Raw genomic sequence first — 22,128 nt, 5'->3', positions numbered from 1 at the left:
GGGTGACATGCCCAGAATGTTCCTGTAATAATCTGGGCAGCAGAGTGAAGTATAGGCAAGTTGGGAGAGACAAGAGATTGCTTTTTCAATTATTTCTTAATTCCGAACATTCCAAGTTTGAGGATTTGAATGGTCTTTATACAGGCAGTAACTATACTGCTGAGGCCCAGAATATCCTGCCATCTATGAAATGGTCTTCTGTGCACAAGGAGAGGGGCTGAGGTTCACCTGTATCAACCAGGTATTTTCAAATAAAGAAGAAAGAAAGAACGTGGGATCTCTTGACTTTATGCTTAGTAGGAGTAATAGTATTTACTAAATGCCTACTATTTGCAAAGCACTTTACTAGGCATTGAGAAAGAATGCACAGGGTGAAATTAGACAGTCCTGGGGCCTCAGTGTACTCACAGTCTAAGAATATATTGGTGAGGGGTTGGCAAATGGACATACAAGGAAAGGTGAACCAACAAAATCACAAACAACGTAAAATTACAAGAACAAGAATAAATTCTACCAGAAAACATTGTGGGTAGAGGGGAGGTTTCATGTTCCTCACTTCTCAGATAGAGTCGCTGTTCAGAGCCCCACAGTCACAACAGCTACTGCCACAACCACATCAACACCAGTGTTCCACTAGTTAGGAAGGCTGCTACTTTGTCCTCACCTTGTCATGGTAGAGAGAGCAGAATGGACTTTGATGTTGAGAGGAGTGTGGGGGGATTATATCATGTGGTATCTCTGTAAGGACAGGCTCAGTACACAACTTGGAGGACTCTCATTGCCATACCTGATAGCCCTCCAGTCAGTTCTGTTGGCAGTCATGAAGGCGACTAATCGTTTCTGGATTGACTCAGCTTCCTCAAGGTTCAGGGACCAGTACCCAAGATAGTTTTTCCTTCGAGAGGCATTCAGTGCCCTCACTTTTAGGAGCCGTGCATCATTACCTGGAATCAAATCGATCAGTCCATCTCTTAAAATCCTGGGTTTTCATTTGTATTTTTCTCCTAAAACATTTAACTCAACTGTCTGGATATAATAGGGACTGTGTCTGATCTTATTATTTTGTAGTTACCTCAGTGCTTAACACAGTGCTTGGCACAGAGTAGGTGACCAATAAATTCATTAATTAACAGGCATGTATATGCACAGGTAAAGTGTTATATTAATCTCCAGGTTTTTGCTTTCTCCCTTCTGAATATAATTTATTTCAGGTTTAATGTGTTTTATGTGATCTATTCATACAAATTGAGGTCCAAGCTGAGGCATATATTTATCCTTCCAGTGGGAAAACCCAAAGTTTTTAGTTAGAGTACTTTTTAAAGTTTCTGAGCCCTCTAGAACATTTTCCTTCCTCCATCACTCTCCCTCATACCATCACTTGTCAAGGTAGCAATAATTCAATGAGACCCTGGAAGAAATTCAGGCAACTGAAAGGTGAAAACTTAATAACATGCCCTAGAACATGCCCAACACATACCATAATGAACATCATTACTAGATCCAGCTGAGTCCCTCCATCCCAGGATTCTGTATCTCAGAGTGACAACAGGAAGGAACAATGAGATGGTCATCCTCCTTGACATCATTCCTAAAGTTTAGGGATAGACCAGAAAATGCCCCTAAATTTCCCACTAGTAATTCATGCCTGTGAATTCATGCAAACCCTCTTGAAACCAGGGGTGTTTTCAACCTGCACAACTTCCAGGCTAACAAATTCTATATGCTTATCACCCATTGGGCGAAGAAGTGTTTCCATTTGTTTGTGTGGAGTCTCCCTCCCTCAGGCTTTAGTGGATGTCCCTGGCACACCTTTCACAATCTTGTAGACTTCATTCACATCCCAGCTCAGCCTGCATCCTTCTATTTGGAAAAGAAGTCTCAATATTTTCAGGCCACTCTCGTAGTTTTTCCACCACTCTGATCATATTGACTGCCCTTCCTTTTACTTTCTTGTTTTTTTATGGTATTCGTTAAGCACTTACTATGTATCAAGCACTGTTTTAAGCTCTGGGTAGATTCTAGTTAATCAGGCTGGTCACAGTACCTCTCCCATATGGGGCTCGCTGTCCAAGTAGGAGGGAGGACAGGTATTGAATCTTCATTTTGCATTATAGGATACTGAGACACAGAGAAGTTAAGTGACCTGCCCAAGGTCACACAGTAGGCAAGGTGCAGAGCTGAGATGAGTCCTCTGGCTCCCAGGCCCATGCTTTATCCACTAGGCCATGCTGCTTCCTTTTATCAGGATTCTATTCTTTATTAATAATATAATAATAATGATAATAATAATAACTAATGGTATTTGTTGAGGGCTTCTATATGCCAAGCACTGTACTAAGTTCTGGAGCAGATACAAGATAATCAAGTTAGACCCAGTCCCTTTCCCACATGAGGCTTACAATCTAAGGGATGTCCAGAACTGTATTCATAACCCCAGGTGTGGTCATGCCATGGTTTTATATAGTGGCATGTTTTCTGTCCCCTTCCTGGTGATATTTGGGGTGGGCTTTTGGGCTGCTGTTGTACATCAGGCTAATGATTTAAAAGAATATTAAACAAGGACACCAATGTCTCTTTTCTGAGCAATCAATCAATCAATGGTATTTATGGACTTCTGTGTGCAGAGCACTCTACTAACTTGTTGGGAGAGTACAATGCATAGAGTTGGTAGACATGATCCCTGCCCACAAAGAGCTTATGGTCTAGAGGGGGAGATAAATCAATCAATCAAAGGTACTTATTGAGTACTTATGTACAAAGCACTGTACTAAGCTCTTGGGAGAGTACAATAGAGCAGAATTAGCAGACATGTTCCCTGCCCATAAGAAGGTTACAGTCTAGAGTGGAGATAGACATTAAAATAAATTACAAATAGGGAAAGCAGCACAGTGTAAGGATATCTACATAAGTGCTCTGGGGGTGAGGTGAGTATTAAAGTGCTTAAGGGGACAGACCCAAGTGCATAGGTGATGCTTAAGGGTGGGAAAATGAAAGGTTAAACGGAAGTCTTCTTGAAGAAGATGTGATTTTAGTTGTTTTGAAAATGGGGAGGAATGATAGTCCGTCTGATTTGAATAGGGGAGTCAGATTCCTTCACTATATATGTCTTAAATTTAGATAGCTTTTTCCTAAATCTATCATGCTGCCCTTCTGTCAAAGCTCCCATGCCATTTTTTGCCCCACCTACTCAACTTTATGAGGACATTCCTCATCTTATCCCCATCTGTAGAGTATTTCACCAATCAGAGATTAGTGTCATCTACAGATATGGAGATTACAATTCACACTCCCTTTTCAGATTATTTTTGAAGACATTAAATCAAAGCAGTCCTAGCACAGATTCCTGGGAAGCCCAGTATTTGCACTTCTCTATTCTGGAAAGTGGCCTTTCCTCCTTATCCTTTGTTTTCTAGCTTTCAACCTGTTTTCTAGCTTTCAACCTGTTTTCTATCCATGTCAGAATATTCCTTCCAGTCTTGGGTTTACTCAGTTTTTTTTCAAAAACCTTTGTTGAGAACCCTATCAAAGAACTTTTGAAAATTGTAATCTATTATGTCCACTGTTTCCCTTCTATCCACATGCTTGTTCACTCCTTTGATGAACTCTAGCAGATTAGTGAGACATGATTGCCTCCTAAAGAAATCATGTCTTTCCCCAAACAGGTAGTGATTTTCTAAGTGCTCCCTAGTCATAAACCTAATTACTGATTCAATTATACTAATTTGCTAGGTAGAGAAGTGAGATTTACTAATCTATAATTCCCAGAATCCCTCCTGGAACCCTCCATGTAGATGGGAGTTTCTTTGGTAATCTGCCAACCCTACAGTACAGTAGCTGTTTCAGAACTCTTTGCTGGACCCACTGATTTATTTACATTAAATTTGGTTTAAATCATCCTGCGTGGACACCACCATTTGATCCAATTAATCTGAGCTGACCTGCTACAAAAAACAATTTCAGGCTCGAACATCTTCAGTAATGAAATTTGACCCAGCATGGCATAGTGGATAGAGCACAGGCCTGGGAGTCAGAAGGTCATGGGTTCTAATCCAGGCTCTGCCACTTGTCTGCTGTGTGACCTTGGGCAAGTCACTGTACTTCTCTGTGCCTCAGTTACCTCATCTGTAAAATGGGGATTAAGACTGTGAGCCACACGTGGGACAGGGACAATGTCCAACCCGACTTGCTTGTATCTACTCCAGCACTTAGTACAGTGCCTAGTAGATAGTAAGTGCTTAACAAATACCATAATTATTATTATTTGGCCTCTCAGCTACCTCCTCCTCATCCCTGAGAGCCCTTTCTGCTTCACAGTCATCAAGGGACCCCACTGATTCCCTAGCAAGCTTCCTGTTTTTGATGTATTGAAAAATATTTTCTTATTATCTTTAGTGTCCCTCATCAGATGTTCTCCAAACTCTGTTTTAGCCTGCTCACTTTTCTGTTTGGCTCAAAACTGCAACTCTTAATATATTTTTCTATTTTCACTTGAGTGAGCTTTCCAGTTTGGAAATGATTACTTCTGCCTTTCTGATAAGACTGTGAGCCCGCTGTTGGGTAGGGATCGTCTCTATATGTTGCCAACTTGTACTTCCCAAGCGCTTAGTACAGTGCTCTGCACACAGTAAGCACTCAATAAATACGATTGAATGAATGAATGAATGATAATCCTTTTTACCCTACTAGGTAGCCATACAAGATTTTGATTTGGTTTGTTTGGTTGTGGTTTTTTTATTTTGTTTTGTTTGGGCTTTTTTGGTGCCATAGGTTTTTACTGGGCCTCAGAAGCATTTTTTTTTCAACAGGGTCCCAGCTTCTAAGAAATCACTTGTTTTCTGATGTTTTTAGCTCCTCCATTCAGCTTTTGCTTTTCTAAAATGTAATAACTTTTTGTTGAGTTTTTTGGCCTCCTTCTCTTTCTGAAATTCAGGAAGATTGTTGCATTTTATCTGGTTGTGGTCGCTGTCACAGAGTGACTCTCCCACATTTATCTTCTGCACCAGTTCCCATCCAATACTCGGAATAAAATGTAATCAATTATTTTTCCTTGTGGCTTCTTGAAGTAGCTGTTCCAGAAAAGTCATTTGTTCTATTAAAAAAATCTTACCTATCAGTCAATCATGTTTATTTAGTGCTTACTGTGTGCAGAGTAAGCTCCACGTTTCTTCAGTGGAAAGAGCATAGGCCTGGAACCTGGGTTCTAGGACCTGGGGTCTAATCTCAGCTCTGCCACTTGCCTGCTGTGCGACCTTGGGCAAATCACTTAACTTCTCTGTGCCTTAGGTTTTTTTGTTTGTTTGTTTCTTTTAATGGCATCTGTTAAGTGCTTACTCTGTGCCAGGCACTGTTCTAAGCACTGACGTAGATAGAAGGTAATCAGGTTGGACACAGTCCATGTTCCGTATGGGGCTCACTGTCTTTTTATGGATTTTACATATTTTACAGATGAGGTAACTGAGGCACAGAGAAGTGAAGTGACTTGCCCAAGGTCACACTGAAAATGGCCAAGCCAGCATTAGAACTCAGGTTCCAGGCCCATGCTCTGTCCACTAGGCCATGCTGTTTCTTCATCTATAAAGTGGGCAAAAAGTACTTATTCTCCATTCCCCTTATTATGTGAATAGGACTAGAACTGGGATTTTGTCTGATCTATTTGTACTGACTCTCCCCGAGCTATTAGCACATAGTAAGCACTTAACAAATATGTCAATAATTATTATTATTCCCGAGTTATTCAGCTAATGGAGGTGAGGATAATTGAAATCTTTCATTCATTCATTCAATCGTATTTATTGAGCGCTTACTGTGTGCAGAGCACTGTACTAAGCACTTGGGAAGTACAAGTTGGCAACATATAGAGACGGTCCCTACCCAACAACAGGCTCACAGTCTAGAAGGGGGAGACAGACAACAAAACAAAACATGTGGACAGGTGTCAAGTCATCAGAATAAATAGAAGTAAAACTAGATGCACATCATTAACAAAATATATAGAATAGTAAATATGTACAAGTAAAATAAATAGAGTAATAAATCTGTACAAACATATATACAGGTGCTGTGGGGAGGGGAAGGAGGTAGGGCGGGGGGGTTGGGGAGGGGGAGAGGAAAGAGGGGCTTAGTCTGGGAAGGCCTCCTGGAGGAGGTGAGCTCTCAGTAGGGCTTTGAAGGGAGGAAGAGAGCTAGCTTGGCGGATGTGCGGAGGGAGGGCATTCCAGGCCAGGGGGAGGACATAGGCCAAGGGGAGGACATGGGCCAGGGGTCAATGGTGGGACAGGCGAGAATGAGGCACAGTGAAGAGGTTAGCGGCAGAGGAGCGGAGGGTGCGGGCTGAGCTGTAGAAGGAAAGAAGGGAGGTGAGATAGGAGGGGGCAAGGTGATGGAGAGCCTTGAAGCTGAGAGTGAAGAGTTTTTGCCCTATGCGTAGGTTGACTGGTAGCCACTGGAGATTTTTTGAGGAGAGGAGTAACATGCCCAGAGCGTTTCTGCACAAAGATGATCCGGGCAGCAGCGTGAAGTATAGACTGAAGTGGGGAGAGACAGGAGGATGGGAGATCAGAGAGGAGGCTGATGAAGTAATCCGGTCGGGATAGGATGAGAGATTGAACCAGCAGGGTAGCCGTTTGGATGGAGAGGAAAGGGCGGATCTTGGTGATGTTGCGGAGTTGAGACCGGCAGGTTTTGGTGACGGATTGATTGTCAGGTGTGAACAAGAGAGCAGAGTCAAGGATGACACCAAGGTTGCGGGCTTGTGAGACGGGAAGGATGGTAGTGCTGTCTAGAGTGATGGGAAAGTCAGGGAGAGGGCAGGGTTTGGGAGGGAAGATAAGGAGTTCAGTCTTGGACATAATGAGTTTTAGATGGCGGGCAGACATCCATCCAGATGGAGAAGTCCTGAAGGCAGGAGGAGACCCGAGCCTGAAGGGAAGGAGAGAGAGCAGGGGCAGAGATCTAGATTTGGGTGTCTTCAGCGTAGAGATCTTCCATTATGTACTTACCTGCCCTGATTTTAGAGCTTCCTCAATCTCCTCCAACATAATAAAAATTCTTATGGTATTTGTATGTATGTGACAAGTGCTGTTCTAAGCACTGGGGTAGCTACAGAATCATCAGGTCAGACACAGTCCCTGCCCCACATGGGGCTTACATCTCAAGGTTGAGGGAGAACAGGAATTGAATTCCCATTTTGCTGATGTGGAAACTGAGGGCCAGAGAAGATAAGTGACTTGCTCAAGGTCACACAGCAGGTGGCAGAGCAGGGGTTAGAACCCAGGTGCTGTGACTCCCAGGCCTCTGCTCTTTTCTGATCACTTCCTCATCACTTTCTTCAGTCTTGTCAGGTGGCCCCTAGTAGGATCCATTTGCTTTACAGTTGGTATTTCTGTCCAAAGGGATTCAATGGTACTCAGATCATCTGCCAAGACATATGTTATTGTTATATTGTATGGCACATTCAGTGCTACACTCCTGCCCATATACCCCTTAGTCCTATAGAGTGTATAGCCAGATACATCGTGTCCCATTAATTTTCTTCCCTCCAGCAAGTCACAAGTATTGTCACTGCTTCTTTCTGCAGTCAAGTCAGCTCCACTTTGTGGCCAGGACCGATGACTGCTGGTGATAATGATGATGTTCATCTCCCTATCCCAGCCCCACAGCACTTGTGTACATAGCTGTAATTTATCTATTTATTTAGTCATATTGTCTGTCTCCCCCTCTCGACTGTAAGCTCGTTGTGGGCAGGGAATGTGTCCATTTATTGTTATATTGTACTCTCCCAAGCACTTAGTACAGTGCTTTGCACACGGTTAGCGCTCAATAAATACGACTGAATGAATGAATGAATGAATGTCAGGGGCTGCCACAATTGCTGTCTCTGGCCTCTTCCACAGCAGTGGGGACAGACCTGTGTGAAGCAGGGGGAGCAGTTGAATGGTCACTGGGAGAACAAAAGATCACAAAAGGGAAGTTTAAGTTGTATTAAAGTGCATGATTAAAAAACATCATCAACAAGAGCTTTTATTGAGCATCTACTGGCTGCACAGCACTGTAACTTGGGGAACAGCACCAGCTTAGGTGGTCATAGTTAAAAATGTAAATGCAGCTGCCTCTTTGAAGTGGTGTCTATATGAACAGAGACCTTGATAGTGGGGTGGGGGGCAGGGGTCCCACCGGGAAAAGCTCTAGGTTTGGAGCTTGAATGAATTTCCAAATGATGTCTACTTAGCACGGCGCCTATTACTCAACACAATGCTTGGCCTATGGTCAGTGCTTTTTAAATACCATAAAAATGGAAAAAATGAAAGAAAAGGAAGGGGGCAGTGAATTGCTCCCTGCCTCAGGACTGCCGGATGTCAGAAGAGAGCTTGCAGTATGAGGGAGGAAGCAAATAGGCACAAATTGCCAAATATGCAATATTCAGTAGAGAACAGAATTCAAGAAAACTGATATAAAGAATAGTCATTAGGTAAATAACAATGGCCTCTGAGAGGAGGTGACATTTTGGAGGGTTTAGAAAGTGGAGAGGGATCTGACTGGTCAGAGCGGGGGTGGGGGGGATATTAGAGGTGAGAGGAAAGGTGAGCAGTAAATCAGAGGCAAGGGATTTTAGAACAAGGTTTTGGGTGGTTAAAGTGAAGGAACAAGAGGCTGAAGCATGATCTCCACAGATTTGTCCAGGCCACGGACACATCATGAGCATGGCAAAATCATGGAGGAAGGCAGAATGTTAAGTCTCATATAGCAAGGGCCCTTGTCACTAACCAGTGAGTAGAACAGAAATGAGCCGTTACATTGCACCCTTTAACACCCACAACATTTCCCTCTAAAGAACCTATTTAAACCCTCCTAGAGCCTTCTAACATCCCTAACATTTCCCTGCAATAACTCATTATGCACCTCTTATCCATGGATTTATCCAAAATGGAAACTCTAGATATAATTTGGGACACTTGTGATGAAATGGCATCAAATGCAGACACTGGAGAGTCAAAGGAATCAGTCTTCCTTAAGCAAAAACGATGAACCCAAGTAGAAAATAAATTGCTGGCAAAGCTTTTATTAAAGAAGAGTCATTCTGAGTATGATGTAGCTTTAATTAAAGCTTAGGTAGTTAATCATTCTGTTCTTGAGGTATTTAATCATTCTGTATTTGAAGATTCGTTCCACCCCTCCTCCTCCCTGAGGTAATTTGCCATCAGGCTTACTAAAGTACATTTTTCATGTTAAGCAGACAACGACTTCTAAGAAGAGAAAAGGCAGGGCTAAAGGGAGCAAGAAACCAAGCCCAATTGATGCACAAAGGTACAAATCAGTAGGAAATATCAGCAATTCTTGTGCAAGCAATAGCCTACAACATTTCAGCAAATGGAAGGGCAAGTATACTTGGTAAAAAGGGAACTGAAATAGATCACTTATGACCACTTAAATAAGGGAGACTGGACCACTGAACCCAGAAAGCCCACTGACGCTTATTTTGCCATCTCAGAAGAAAACACCGAGTTAGGGGTTCGAAACGAAGATAAATGGTAATAATCAAAATGCTGTAACTTTAGAGAGCATCCTTTACTGGTTTTTTTTTCAGCTGAAATTTACCTCTTCAAATTATTGTAAATATTATGATAATCACATCCTTGAAAAGGCAGAGTTGCCTTTAATGGGAAATCCGTACTTCATCTTAAAGATGGGACGTATTGTCCTTGACTTAGTTATTGCCGCTAGAGGTGATGTTGTTTTGAACCATGATTTAGAAAATAGAAAATACATAGATTAAAGGCAAGACAGGCTTGAAGCCTACAAATATATGAAAAGAGAAGCATGAAAAATGCAGCTTTGTGAACACACACATACATTAAAATTTGTATATTTATGTATTAGTGGATTTAATTATTTGTTCGGCCATTTCACCCTGATATGCTTGTACTGCTTCCTGCTTTATACTTGTTCTTTCTCAAGATATCAATATCTAGAAATAATTTTTGTATGTCTCCCCTATTCAATTGTATTTTCCTTGAGGTCATGGATGTGGGTCATACTACTGTTGTTCTCTCCCAAACTTCTTTGTACAGTGCCCAGTACAGGAAAGCAGCATGGCCTAGTGGAAAGAGCACAGGCCTGGGAGTCAGAGGACCTGGGTTTTAGTCCCGGCTCTGCCACTTGTCTGCTGTGTGACCTTGGACAAGTCGCTTAACTTCTCTGTGCTCTTTAAAATGGGGATTAAATACTACTCTCTCTTCTTAGACTGAGTCCCATGTGATATAGGGACTGTGTCCAACGTGAAAGTGTTGTTCCTACCCCAGCACTTAGTACAGTGCATGGCACACAGAAGCACTTAACAAATACCATACTTATTATTAGTAATAGTACTAAGTTGGTGCTCAGTAAATGCCATTGGTTGAACTTTCACATCTGGTGGACTAGAACCTCCATATTGAAAACAATCCCATGATAGTACTAAACTCCTCTTTCAAAACCATAAGTGTTGAAGTAATGAGACAATGATGAAAGTTCCATAACTGGTACAGGAAGGCTTAGATTAAGTCATGAGGTGTTCTCTAAGTTAAACATCTTGAAGCTGTAACAGAGCAAATGAAAATAGCCAAGTGATTAGTGAACATTCATTTCTAAAAAACAATGAACTATATTATTAATAGTAATAGAAGTTTAACTGCAAAATATATTACTTTTTCTGTTTCAGCAAACTGGATAAATCATGGTCATTATTAATATATGTTCATGGATGTAACCCCAAAGTCTGAAAGAGAACACCTGATATCTTTAGAAAACTTCTTTGTTTCTGTTAAAGTCCAGTGTGCTACAGACCATGAACATGATTGAAAAGTTGAGCATGATGGTTAACTTAGAGCATGCCATTTGAAAAGCAGTTTTGTACATTTCTGTCCTTTGACTCTGGTAAGCATTAAAGTCAGAAAAGGTCTTTGGCTACTTGGCTTTTAAACTCCTGGACTCTATTTTAAAGGTTAGGTTAAAGGTAGATACTTGGCATGAACCATGCAGGGATTATTGCACTTGTTCATTAGAAGAAGAAGAAGACAGTAATAGTCAGTCAATCAATCGATCAGTGGTATTTATTGAGCACCTACTGGTTGCTGAACTCTGTACTAAGCAAGCACAATAGTAATAAAAGTCTCACATGGACCTAGAAGTTTGTAAGATCTGTGAAATAAAGGGGGCTGTTTTGAAAGACAAGCTTCTTCTGACCCTTTTTCCTGGCAAGAAGGAAGAAAAAAGTTAGTTTTGAATTCAATAACTCTGTGTCACAAAGATGACACTATTGATAATGAGGTTTTTTAAATGATTTCTGTGGATGTGGCTAATAAGATCAAGGTATATCTGACAATCCCTTCCACATCCAGTTCATGTAGAAACTGCCTTTAGAGGTAATTATTATTATTGTTCTTGTTAAGCGCTTACTATGTGCATAGCACATACTAAGCCCTGGGGTTGATAGAAGATAATCAGGTTGGACACAGGCACTGTCCCACTTGGGCTCACCATCTAAGTAAGAGGGTGAAGGATTTAATCCCCTTTTACAGATGAGGAAACTGAGGCACAAGAATTTAAGTGACTTGCCCAAGGTCACAAAGCAGGCAAGTGGTAGAGGTAGGTTTCGAACCCAGGTCCTTTGACTTCCAGGCCCATGCTCTTTCTATTAGGCCCTGCTGCTTCCTAACTTTGAGAAGAAACATGAAATTCACTGTGATGATAACAATTGAAATTTGATGCATAAATATGATCCAGCCCAGGATTTTCCTTAAAAAATCATATGCTTTATCTTTATCTGGGTAGGTTAGAAACCAGACTTATTGCTTATTTTAACAGCCATTCACTCAGGGCATGCTGGAATCCAGATGAACAGTCTTCTCCATCATGGTTTTAACTTGTACACAGAACAGCAGATCATTTCCTTGCAGTGACATCCTCAAGACTAGGATGGCCATTCTGATGGTTTTATACCAGACAATCTAGTTTTCAGAAGGTCCGTCCCCTGTTTGGAATGGACATAGACCTGGCCACCTTTTTGTCCTTTATTTTGATTTTAAGGGCCCAGACTCCCTCCACCTTTGACTCCTGCCACCAGTTTATGCGGCTCGAAAGAGATGTCCATGTTCAGGGGGACCTGGGAAGGTGAAACTGTAAACTCGATGTGGGCAGGGAATGGGTCTACCAACTTTGCTATATTATATTGTACCCTCCCAGGCACTTAGTACAGTACTCTGCACACAGTAAGCACTCAATAAATACCATTGATTGATTCTGGAGCAAGAGTGTGTAATAATAATAATAGTAATTGTTAAGTGCTAAATGCCAAGCATTGTACTAAACGGTAGGGTAAATGCAAGGTAATCAGGTCAGACACAGTACCTTTTCCACATGGAGGGGGTCACAGTCTAAGTAGGAAGGAGAACAGCTTTTGAATCACCATATTACACATGAGGAAGCCGATCTGTAAGATCTGTGAAATAAAGAAGTTGAGGTCATGCAGCAGGCAAGGTGACAGAGCTGATATTAGAACACAGATCCCCTGATTCCCAGGCCCATGCTCTTTCCACCAAGCCATGCTGCTTTACTATATATATATATATATAAATATATATATTTGATATCTGCATATTATATATATATATATAATATGCAGATATCAAATATATATTCACTTCTATTGTGGGTCTTTGTCTACATACAGTATATGATTTCCATTTAAGATGACTAGCTCTTAAAAAACACTGTCTTTAGCATCTGTGCTAGAAAACTATGCATCTATAATAAACATTATTGAATGGTGATGTTAACAATAACAAAAACCTTCACATGGAATACCCAGATAATGTGAACCAGAGTCTTAAGAGCCTGAATTATTAGAAAATTTGCTCATGTTGGTCAATGCTGCTGATTGATATGATTAGGAAACATGATCCTTGTCATTGAGAAGCTTGTCACCAAATCAGTCATATAACATCCACCAACATTAACCAATGTAGGGACAACTTGCCTTTCCTACCACCAAAAAGGAATGATCAGACCCTAACTTTTTCAGTTTTTAGCTGTGAAAAACCATCCTGATATACCAGTCACCACAAGAGCTGCTGGCTCTTTGATTTTTTCCAAGCAATTGGCTTCACTCTTCATGTTGGGGTGGGGGGGCGCGGGTGCGCGCACATGCATGCATGTATGTTGGTGGCAGGCAGGGGGCAGTCAGTAGTCCTCGCAGCACCTGGGAAAATGTTAGGTTTGGGTGGAATTAGGTTAAATGTGTCAGATTTTGCCACAACAGCTGCTTCACTTCAGATCCTATAATAATAATATTTGTTAGCTACTTACTCTGTGTCAAACACTGTAGTAGATACAAGATAATAAGCTTGAACACAGACCGTGTTCCCCATTTGGGATAGGGACTAAATAGGAAGGAGAAGAGATATGGAGTCCCTATTTTACAGATGAGGAAATTGAGGCACAGAGAAGTGAAGTGATTTGCCCAAGGCCACACATCAGACAAGGGACAGAGCTGGGATTAGAAAGCCAGGTCCTCTGGTTCCCAAGTCCATGCCCTTTCCACTGAGCATTGTTGCTTCCCTTTTGTAGATGAGTTGCCGGAAAAAAAATTGGCAACTTGTAGGGTTGGGAAAGTAGTGTTTTAGTTTGTTTAGTCCCTTCCTGCCATGTGTCGTCTTTTTTTTTTTTCTATGTCAGGATTCTTAAGTGTCTACAGCTTTGCTGCCACAGTCAAAAGGATCCTATCTTTATGCAACAGGTGGCTCCCATGAGCAGTGGATTTGCCACACATATAACTTGGGGCTTTTATCTTTTCCTAATGACTTCATGGAACTTAGCTAGATGGAAATGGGATTGAGATGATCTATCTGTGACCCTCCTGACATGTCTGTCAATAGTAATATGAAACTAGAAAACCAATTTTGAAAACTTTTTAATAGCCACATAAAAAGTAACAACTTTATTGACTTTGTGGATAATTGAATTGGAAGGTTGGTAGGTGGTAGACTAATGATACAGATATAATGAAGCATATTTATCAATGGATTGGTGTAGTGTTTTTATCACATTATTTCACATTACTGAATCATCACAGTGGGGTTCAAGGCAAGTTTTCAGGGAATCATTCCCAGATGTGAGTGAGTGCTAAGCTTTAGAGTGAGGTTAGAAGCACCAGTGTTGCAGTTTATACCTGGAGCAAAAGGCCAACATTTCAGAAGTACATTTAAAAAAAAACTTTTTTTCTTGATTTTTAAACTCACAAGTTATTCGAAAGGGTAGACTATGTACTCATTGTCCTGAATGATATATTACAGCTTTCTGAAAGCACTATATGGGAGCGTGGCATCTTTACCACAAAGAACATCTGTTTACCAGCTCCATTTTCTCCTGAAAGGTTGTAACAGTGCATCAGTGAATGATTTCTTTTTTTCTTTCTGACAGGCTTCTGTATTTGCAGCCAGATAGCAAAGATACCAGTAGTGGGTGTATAACATACTGAAATCATAAGCACATCCTTATAGGAACTTGTTCAGACAGATTCTCCAGATACTTCCAAAGAGGTTGGGGCCTTCAACATACGTATGCACACTAATTCAGGACAGTTGGAAAACCAGTCTTAAACTATTCATTATCTGAAACTCCTCCCTCCTCCTCTTCCTCCTTCTTTTCCTTCTCCCCCTCTTCTCCCTCTCCCCCTCTGTCGCCTCCTCCTCCTCTTCCTCCTCCCCATTCTGACTTAAGCCATGATTTTGGAAAACACAGGCTGGTCTATGTTTTTAGGCATGACAGAATGTAAAACTGGATCTGGCAGTTTCGAAGAATGAACTGTATTCAAGTAAAGATGGGTAGTTCTCCTTGAGAGAGTTATTCATGAACTATTTTATAAAAGAATGGCATCTTTTCAGTAAGTGCTTTTTGGCCCCAAAACGTTAGCTTTTTGAGTGAAGGGAAAGAGCTTGTGAAAATATCATTTTATGCAGTACTTCAGCAAACATAAACTGTAGAAATCAGAAATGACGGGAAATGTACAATTCCAGCACCACTACAAAACAGGCTTGCCTCTCTCTCTTGTTTGTTTGCTAAGCCTCTTTGGGCTATTTCTAATATCAGCCTTCCTGTTTAGGAATATGGTGGGGATTGAGGAATTACATGCAGAATTGCATGCAGTGGGACAAGGCCATATTAGGAGAAATTGTTTGGCTCCATGAAGCCCACATTTGGGGAAAAGAAAGGATACTGTTTGTGCATGGAACCACTTCTGCTCTTCCAGTGTGTAACCTCCATTTTACACAGGACTCCAAGTGGGCAATTGAAAACATTTTCAGAAGTAGACTATTGAGAAGATGAACATGAGCTCTGGTAGAACTCATTGGAAGAGAAAGAGACAAGACATACCCCAACACAGAACTATTCAGTTAGCAAAAAAAGTGTCAGGGTCCGTGAACCTTATAAATCCATAAGATTTATAAGGGATGTGGTGGAATGGATGCACTCAAGATGCATACATGGATGCATCAAACTTCTGCTCCCGTGAATAAAAAAATTGAAACAAATCTTAAATGATTAGAGGAGCAGCTCTAATGTGTTTTTCCTGCTGCATTTAACACCTTGCCATGCTGCTCTCTGATGTTCTGATGGTTGGAGCAGCCTCTCAGTGCAGGGCAGGCTCCCCCGACATCCTTAAAGACCCTCCGGGATGGGGGCAAGGGGTTGGTGAAAAGTCCCCTGAAGGGGCAATGGCTCCATTCAAGCCCCCCTTCTTTCCGTTTCTTTATGCTTCTGATTTATCCAGTGGGCCTCAGTCAAATTTGAACAAAGAGCACCCATCCACAGTATAATAATAATGATGGTAATTGTTAAGCACTTACTACATGCCAAGCACTGTTCTAAGCTTTCGCAGGGATACCAGATAATCAGGTTGTCCCATGTGGGGCTCACAGTCTTAATCCCCATTTTACAAATGAGGTAGCTGAGGCACAGAGAAGTTGTGACTTGCCCAAAGTCACACAGCTGACAAGTGGCGGGCCTGGGATTAGAACCCATGACCTCTGGTTCCAAAGCTCGTGCTCTTTCCACGGAGCCACACTGAGCCCGCTGTTGGGTAGGGACCGTCTCTATATGTTGCCAACTTGCATTTCCCAAGCGCTTAGTACAGTGCTCTGCATACAGTAAGCGCTCAATAAATACGGTTGAATGAATGAATGAATGTTTAGTCCCAGCAGTCACAGGATTTTCATAATAATGATGGCATTTGTTAAGCGCTTAGTATGTGCAAAGCACTGTTCTAAGCGCTGGAGAGGTTACAAGGTGATCAGGTTGTCCCACAGGGGGCTCACAGTCTTAATCCCCATTTTACAGATGAGGCAACTGAGGCACATAGAAGTTAAGTGACTTGCCCAAAGTCACACAGCTGACAATTGGCAGAGCTGGGGTTTGAACCCACGACCTCTAACTCCAAAGCCTGTGCTCTCTCCATTGAGCCACTCTGCTTCTCTGCTTCTCTGATTCTCATGCTGGTCTCATTGGTAGAGTTTGGCTGCTTAGTGACTTTGATCCATCCTTGCTGGTTTAAAAGAATTCACAGACACTAGTGGTCAAGGATCCCAGGAAGACAGAGGGTAGGGTAGTTGTTTGATAGGATTGCTAACAAAACCTGCACTATTATCAGATCATGAAAGCCCTGGCATGATGATGATGATGATGGCATTTGTTAAGTGCTTACTATGTGCAAAGCACTGTTCTAAGCGCTGGGGGTATACAATGTGATCAAGTTGTCCCACGTGGGGCTCACAGTCTTAATCCCCATTTTTACAGATGAGGTAACTGAGGCTCAGAGAAGTTAAGTGACTTGCCCAAGGTCACACAGCAGACTTGTGGTGGTCGGAATTCGAACCCATGACCTCTGACTCCAAAGCCCGTGCTCTTTCCACTGAGCCACGCTGCTTCTCATGAATGATGCATAAGATGAAAGAAGGTACCTCAGCCATTTTCCAGGTTCAAATTTCTTGAAGGAAGAAATTATATAGAGGGCCCTTTTGAGGACTATATTTAGCTGTCTTTAGTATTTGAAGACAACGGTATCATCCTATCTGTGCATGCGGATGTGGTGGAAAAGGCTGGAGCACTTGACACTCCATCACACATTACATGCACATTGCCTTTGTTATCAATCAATCAATCAATCGTATTTATTGAGCACTTACTGTGTGCAGAGCACTGTACTAAGCGCTTGGGAAGTACAAGTTGGCAACATATAGAGACAGTCCCTACCCAACAGTGGGCTCACAGTCTAGAAGGGGGGAGACAGGGAACAAAACAAAACATATTAACTAAATAAAATAAATAGAATAGATATGTACAAGTAAAATAAATAAATAAATAGAGTAATAAATATGTACAAACATATATACATATATACAGGTGCTGTGGGGAAGGGAAGGCCTACTGGAGGAGGTGAGCTCTCAGTAGGGCCTTGAAGGGAGGAAGAGAGCTAGCTTGGCAGATGGGCAGAGGGAGGGCATTCCAGGCCAGGGGGATGACATGGGCCGGGGGTCGACGGCGGGACAGGTGAGAACGAGGCACGGTGAGGAGATTAGTGGCAGAGGAGCGGAGGGTGCAGGCTGGGCTGTAGAAGGAGAGAAGGGAGGTGAGGTAGGAGGGGGCGAGGTGATGAAGAGCCTTGAAGCCGAGGGTGAGGAGTTTCTGTCTGATGCACAGATTGATTGGTAGCCACTGGAGATTTTTGAGGAGGGGAGTAACATGCCCAGAGCGTTTCTGGACAAAGAAACGTTATGTTATGTTTAAGTGCCTGCCACTTGAGGGGCCGGCTTGCAGTTTTTGAGGCAATTTCTTGGTTTCCCAGTCTACTTGAAACTCCCTTTCGTTCATTCATTCACTCATATTTATTGAACGCTTATTGATTGTCCTGATTATTGCTCACTATACTGCCTGTCAACTGCTTTTACATCCTAGCTGCTGCACCATATTGTTTGAGTTTGTACTTCACTATGTCTTTCAATCATTTGTAATGCCTCCCTTGCTTGTGTGTGCCACACTTTAGTTCCCCATACAGGAGCTGCTTGGGAATGCTACTGTCATCCATCCTCTTTTGTCACAACTTAGGAAGCTGTATTGCAGTGCACAGTGCTTAGTAGAGTGCCCCAGTGCTTAATATAGTTCCTGGCACATAGTAAGTACTAAAAAAATACCATTAAAAAAATAGCCTTAATGCTGGGGAGTTGACTCTGTTCCAGAACCTCATTACTGGTAATCTTCTCCTACAATTTGGTGTGAAGGATGGTTTGTCAAGTGTGCTGATGAAACTGTTCAGAGGACAGAATGTGTCTTTGACACTGGGTCCAGGCAATGCTAATAATAATAATAACAACAAGAAGTATGGGGAAGCAACTTAGTGCTTAGTGCAAAGAGCATAGACCTGGGAGTCAGAAGGACCTGGGTTCTAATCCCATTTGTGCCACTTCTCTGCTGTGTGGCCTTGGGCAACCCACATAACTTCTCTGTGCCTCAGTTACCTAATCTGTAAAACGGAGATTAAAACTGTGAGCCCCATGTGGGACAATGACTGTCCATCCTGATAACCTTGTATCTACCCCAGCATTTAGAACACTGTTCTTATTATTATTATGGCATTTGTTAAGTGTTTACTATGTGCCCAACACTGTAGTAAGTACAGAGATAGATACAAGATTATCAGGTCAGACCCAGTCCCTGTCCCACATGGGGCTTTCTAACATGACTCTTTATTAAGGAACTAGAAATACCCCGAAACAGTCCCGATCAGTGGTATTTATTGAGTACTTACTGTGTGTGGAGCCCTGTACTAAGTTCCTGGGAAAGTATAATAGAGTTGGTAGACATGATTCTTGCCCTGCCCTTGGGGAGTTTACAGTCTGTCAGAAGATTAACCAGAAGTTATTGAGTCTGTCCCTCTCATTCCAGACAGGTTTCCACCCAACCCTAATAAGTTATCTGCCCCCAATTTCCCCATTAAAAGACATCCCTTAGCCTTTTGCATAAAAAGCTCAAAAGATTTTTATGTGTCAATGCATTGTTATTGCCGCCACTGCCAGAGAGGCGGCAGGAACTGAACCTTACTACTGAAGGAAAATGGTTGAAAAGCAGGCACTGTGAGCAGAAAATGTGGGCTTTTTCCCTTCACTCAAAAAGCTAACATTTTGGGGCAGAAAAACACTAACTGATAAGATGCCATTCTTTTATAAAATAGTTCATAGATAACACTCTCAAGGAGACCTACCCATCTTTGCTTGAATACAGTTCATTCTTCCAAACTGCCAAATCCAGTTTTACATTCGGTCATGCCTAAAAATGTAGAACAGCCTGTGTTTTCCAAAATTAAGGCTCAAATCTTGTGGGAGAGGAGGAGGAGGAAGGAGTTTCAAATAATGGGTATTTTAAGGCTGGTTTTCCAACTGTCCTGAATTATATTGTACTCTCCCAAGCACTTAGAACAGTGTTTTGCACACAGTAAGCAATCAATAAATATGATTGAATGAATGAATGGTTTCACTCATGTATATTGAAGGCCCCAACCTCTTTGTATGCATCTGAAGAAACTGTTTGAACTAATATCTACAAGAAGACTGTTTGAACAAGTTCGTATAAGGATATGTTTATGGCTATTGATAGGCTTTACAGACAGTATAAAACTCAGAGCCCGTTATTGGGTAGGGACCGTCTCTATGTGTTGCCAACTTGTACTTCCCAAGTGCTTAGTACAGTGCTCTGCACACAGTAAGCGCTCAATAAATACGATTGAATGAATGAATGAACTCAGAGAAAACAAGAGGTTTTTTTATGTGTCTGTCTCCCTCACTAGAATGTAATCGCCTTCAGGGCAGGAATCTTGTCTATTAACTTCATCGTACTCTATCTGCACAGACTAGATGCTCAACAAATGCCATTGATTGATTAATTGATTCTTTGTGTGCCATTCCCTTCCTCCAGTTCTCACAATAACCCTATCCAAACTGGACATTTGGGCTAACTCCTTTCCTGTGGACTCCATATCTCACAAAGCAACAGTTCTTATCTTCCCAGCTGCCATTTGACAGTAAATATTCTAATTGAAAGACATATTGGTAAATAATTGATAGTATACATTTAAAAAAAATCCAAATGAGCATTTCCATACCAAGACGGCCCTCCCATTACATTTACTTGGCTTTTTTATTTGAGTTTTTGGAAAGAAATGGGGTACAGGTTTTTATAGCCACTGAGGAAGTGTTCTTGGGGCTTCCAGGTAGGGCACCCAAACATTGCCCTGGTAGATTGCTGGTACTATCTTATACCCTTTGTTCTTGTTCCCTGAAAAGTGTGGGAAGCTTTCAGGGTTCAGTTTACCAGTTTTGTACCCCACTGGCAGGGCACCTACAGAGGCATTTCCTCCCAACCATATCTATGAATAAATAAGCAGCATTTATTTGATAGATCAAGACTTTAATATAAATCCATAGGTAACTTCTGGTGTTTGGTCAAGAGATTTTCAACAGCAACAATAAATTGGTCAGCTGGAATCTTAAACCAGAACCTCAAGTAAACACACAGTAAGTCCTCAATAAATATCCCACAAATGGATCAGTGCAGCAAGTAACTATCTTTACTTACACATGGGGGGAAAGGAATATCTGTTGCCACTGGTCTTTTAAATCACAGCCGTTCGCAAGGGTAGAATCTCACAAACACAGACTTCCCCTAGGCTGGTGTTCTTCCTTAACTTTAACGTGGGATTCCCAATGCTGCTATAACTTGTTTTGTTTTGTTGTCTGTCTCCCCCTTCTAGACTGTGAGCCCGTTGTTGGGTAGGGACAGTCTCTATATGTTGCCGATTTGTACTTCCCAAGCACTTAGTACAGTGCTCTGCACACAGAGGGATAGGATGAGAGATTGAACCAGCAAGGTAGCGATTTGGATGGAGAGGAAAGGGCGGATCTTGGCTTCTCTGTTCAGTTGGTGCTAGTGCTAGAGGCTTCTGCTCATGGGTCTAGAAACTTCCACCTATCTATGTGAAGGCTTGGCCTAGCCAACCCATGACATCTCCCAAGTACCCAGTGAGTTACAAACTATACCCCTGTTCCTGGGTCATAACACAAACAGTTACCATTACTGGAAAAACAATTCATGTCCTGCTGATAATTGGATATCCTTTGCCCTTTACTAAATATGCAGACAAGTGGCCTGGATATTGGTCTCTTGATTGCTGAGGCAGTGGTGATGTTGCAGTGACAACAGGGGTATCTAGCCAAGTCTTTTTTGGAATATTCTGTTTCTTGTCTTGACTTATGCCGTCTAGTAGTCTCTGACCCATAGCGACACCGTGGACATATCTCTCCCCGAGTGCCCCACCTCCATCTGCAGTCGTTCTGGTAGTGTATCCATAAAGTTTTCTTGGTAAAAAATACAGAAGTGGTTTACCATTGCCTTCTTCCATGCATTAAACTAGAACCTCTGCCCTCGACTCTCTCCCATGCCGCTGCTGTCCAAACCAGGTGAGTTTGTAGCAGATTGCCTTCCACTCGCTAGCCACTGCCCAAGCTAGGACTGGAATGGATATACCTCTGCTTGACCCTCCCTCCCATAGTCGAGACTGGTAGAGTACTGGAAACTCTCTAGGTGCGACCCTGAGAGGAATATTCTGTTTACCCAGCAGGAAAAATGGACTGAAAGGTGCATTAAAAATCACCTTCCTCACCAAACTTGAGACTGACTCACAAAAGGACTGTGTCTGGTGTCCTTGAATTTTGCAGGGCTATTGCCAGTCAAAACATAATGAATTGAAAGTACACATCCTGGCAATGGCCATTATCAAGAGGGACATCAATTTTATGGGAATTAGGAGACCACCATCCAACAGGGGCATCAACTTTATGGGCATGAGGAGGCCACCCATCCCTATGGGATTGTCAGCCAGGGGGGTGAAGCTACTGCCAAATTTGGGGGCAGGATAGTTAGCCACACCTAGCCTCCACCTCATCCCTCAGAGCTGGAAAAGGGCCAGCTTTTAACTCCACTTCTGGCCCTCGTTGGCACACACCGGTGCCTGCTCTCAGTACAGTGCTCTGCACACGCAGTAAGCAC

The 22,128-nt window shown here is 42.2% G+C and overlaps 1 protein-coding gene and 1 non-coding gene across 4 annotated transcripts in view; one reads left to right on the top strand and one right to left on the bottom strand.

Moving 5' to 3' along the window:
• LOC119948011 (synuclein alpha interacting protein) overlaps positions 1–22,128 on the top strand; it is a 259,871-nt gene that overhangs the window by 116,108 nt on the left and 121,635 nt on the right. The gene's annotated exons all lie outside the window — the stretch shown is intronic.
• Positions 21,544–21,681, bottom strand: LOC119948278. The gene has a single exon (XR_005456685.1). It is a non-coding gene; the product is annotated as a small nucleolar RNA SNORA7 (small nucleolar RNA).

This window comes from Tachyglossus aculeatus, chromosome X4, assembly GCF_015852505.1.
Source record: "Tachyglossus aculeatus isolate mTacAcu1 chromosome X4, mTacAcu1.pri, whole genome shotgun sequence".
Lineage (NCBI taxonomy): Eukaryota > Metazoa > Chordata > Mammalia > Monotremata > Tachyglossidae > Tachyglossus > Tachyglossus aculeatus.
The sequence above is the reverse complement of the archived record's forward strand: the minus strand, read 5'-3'. Positions and strand labels throughout refer to the sequence as shown.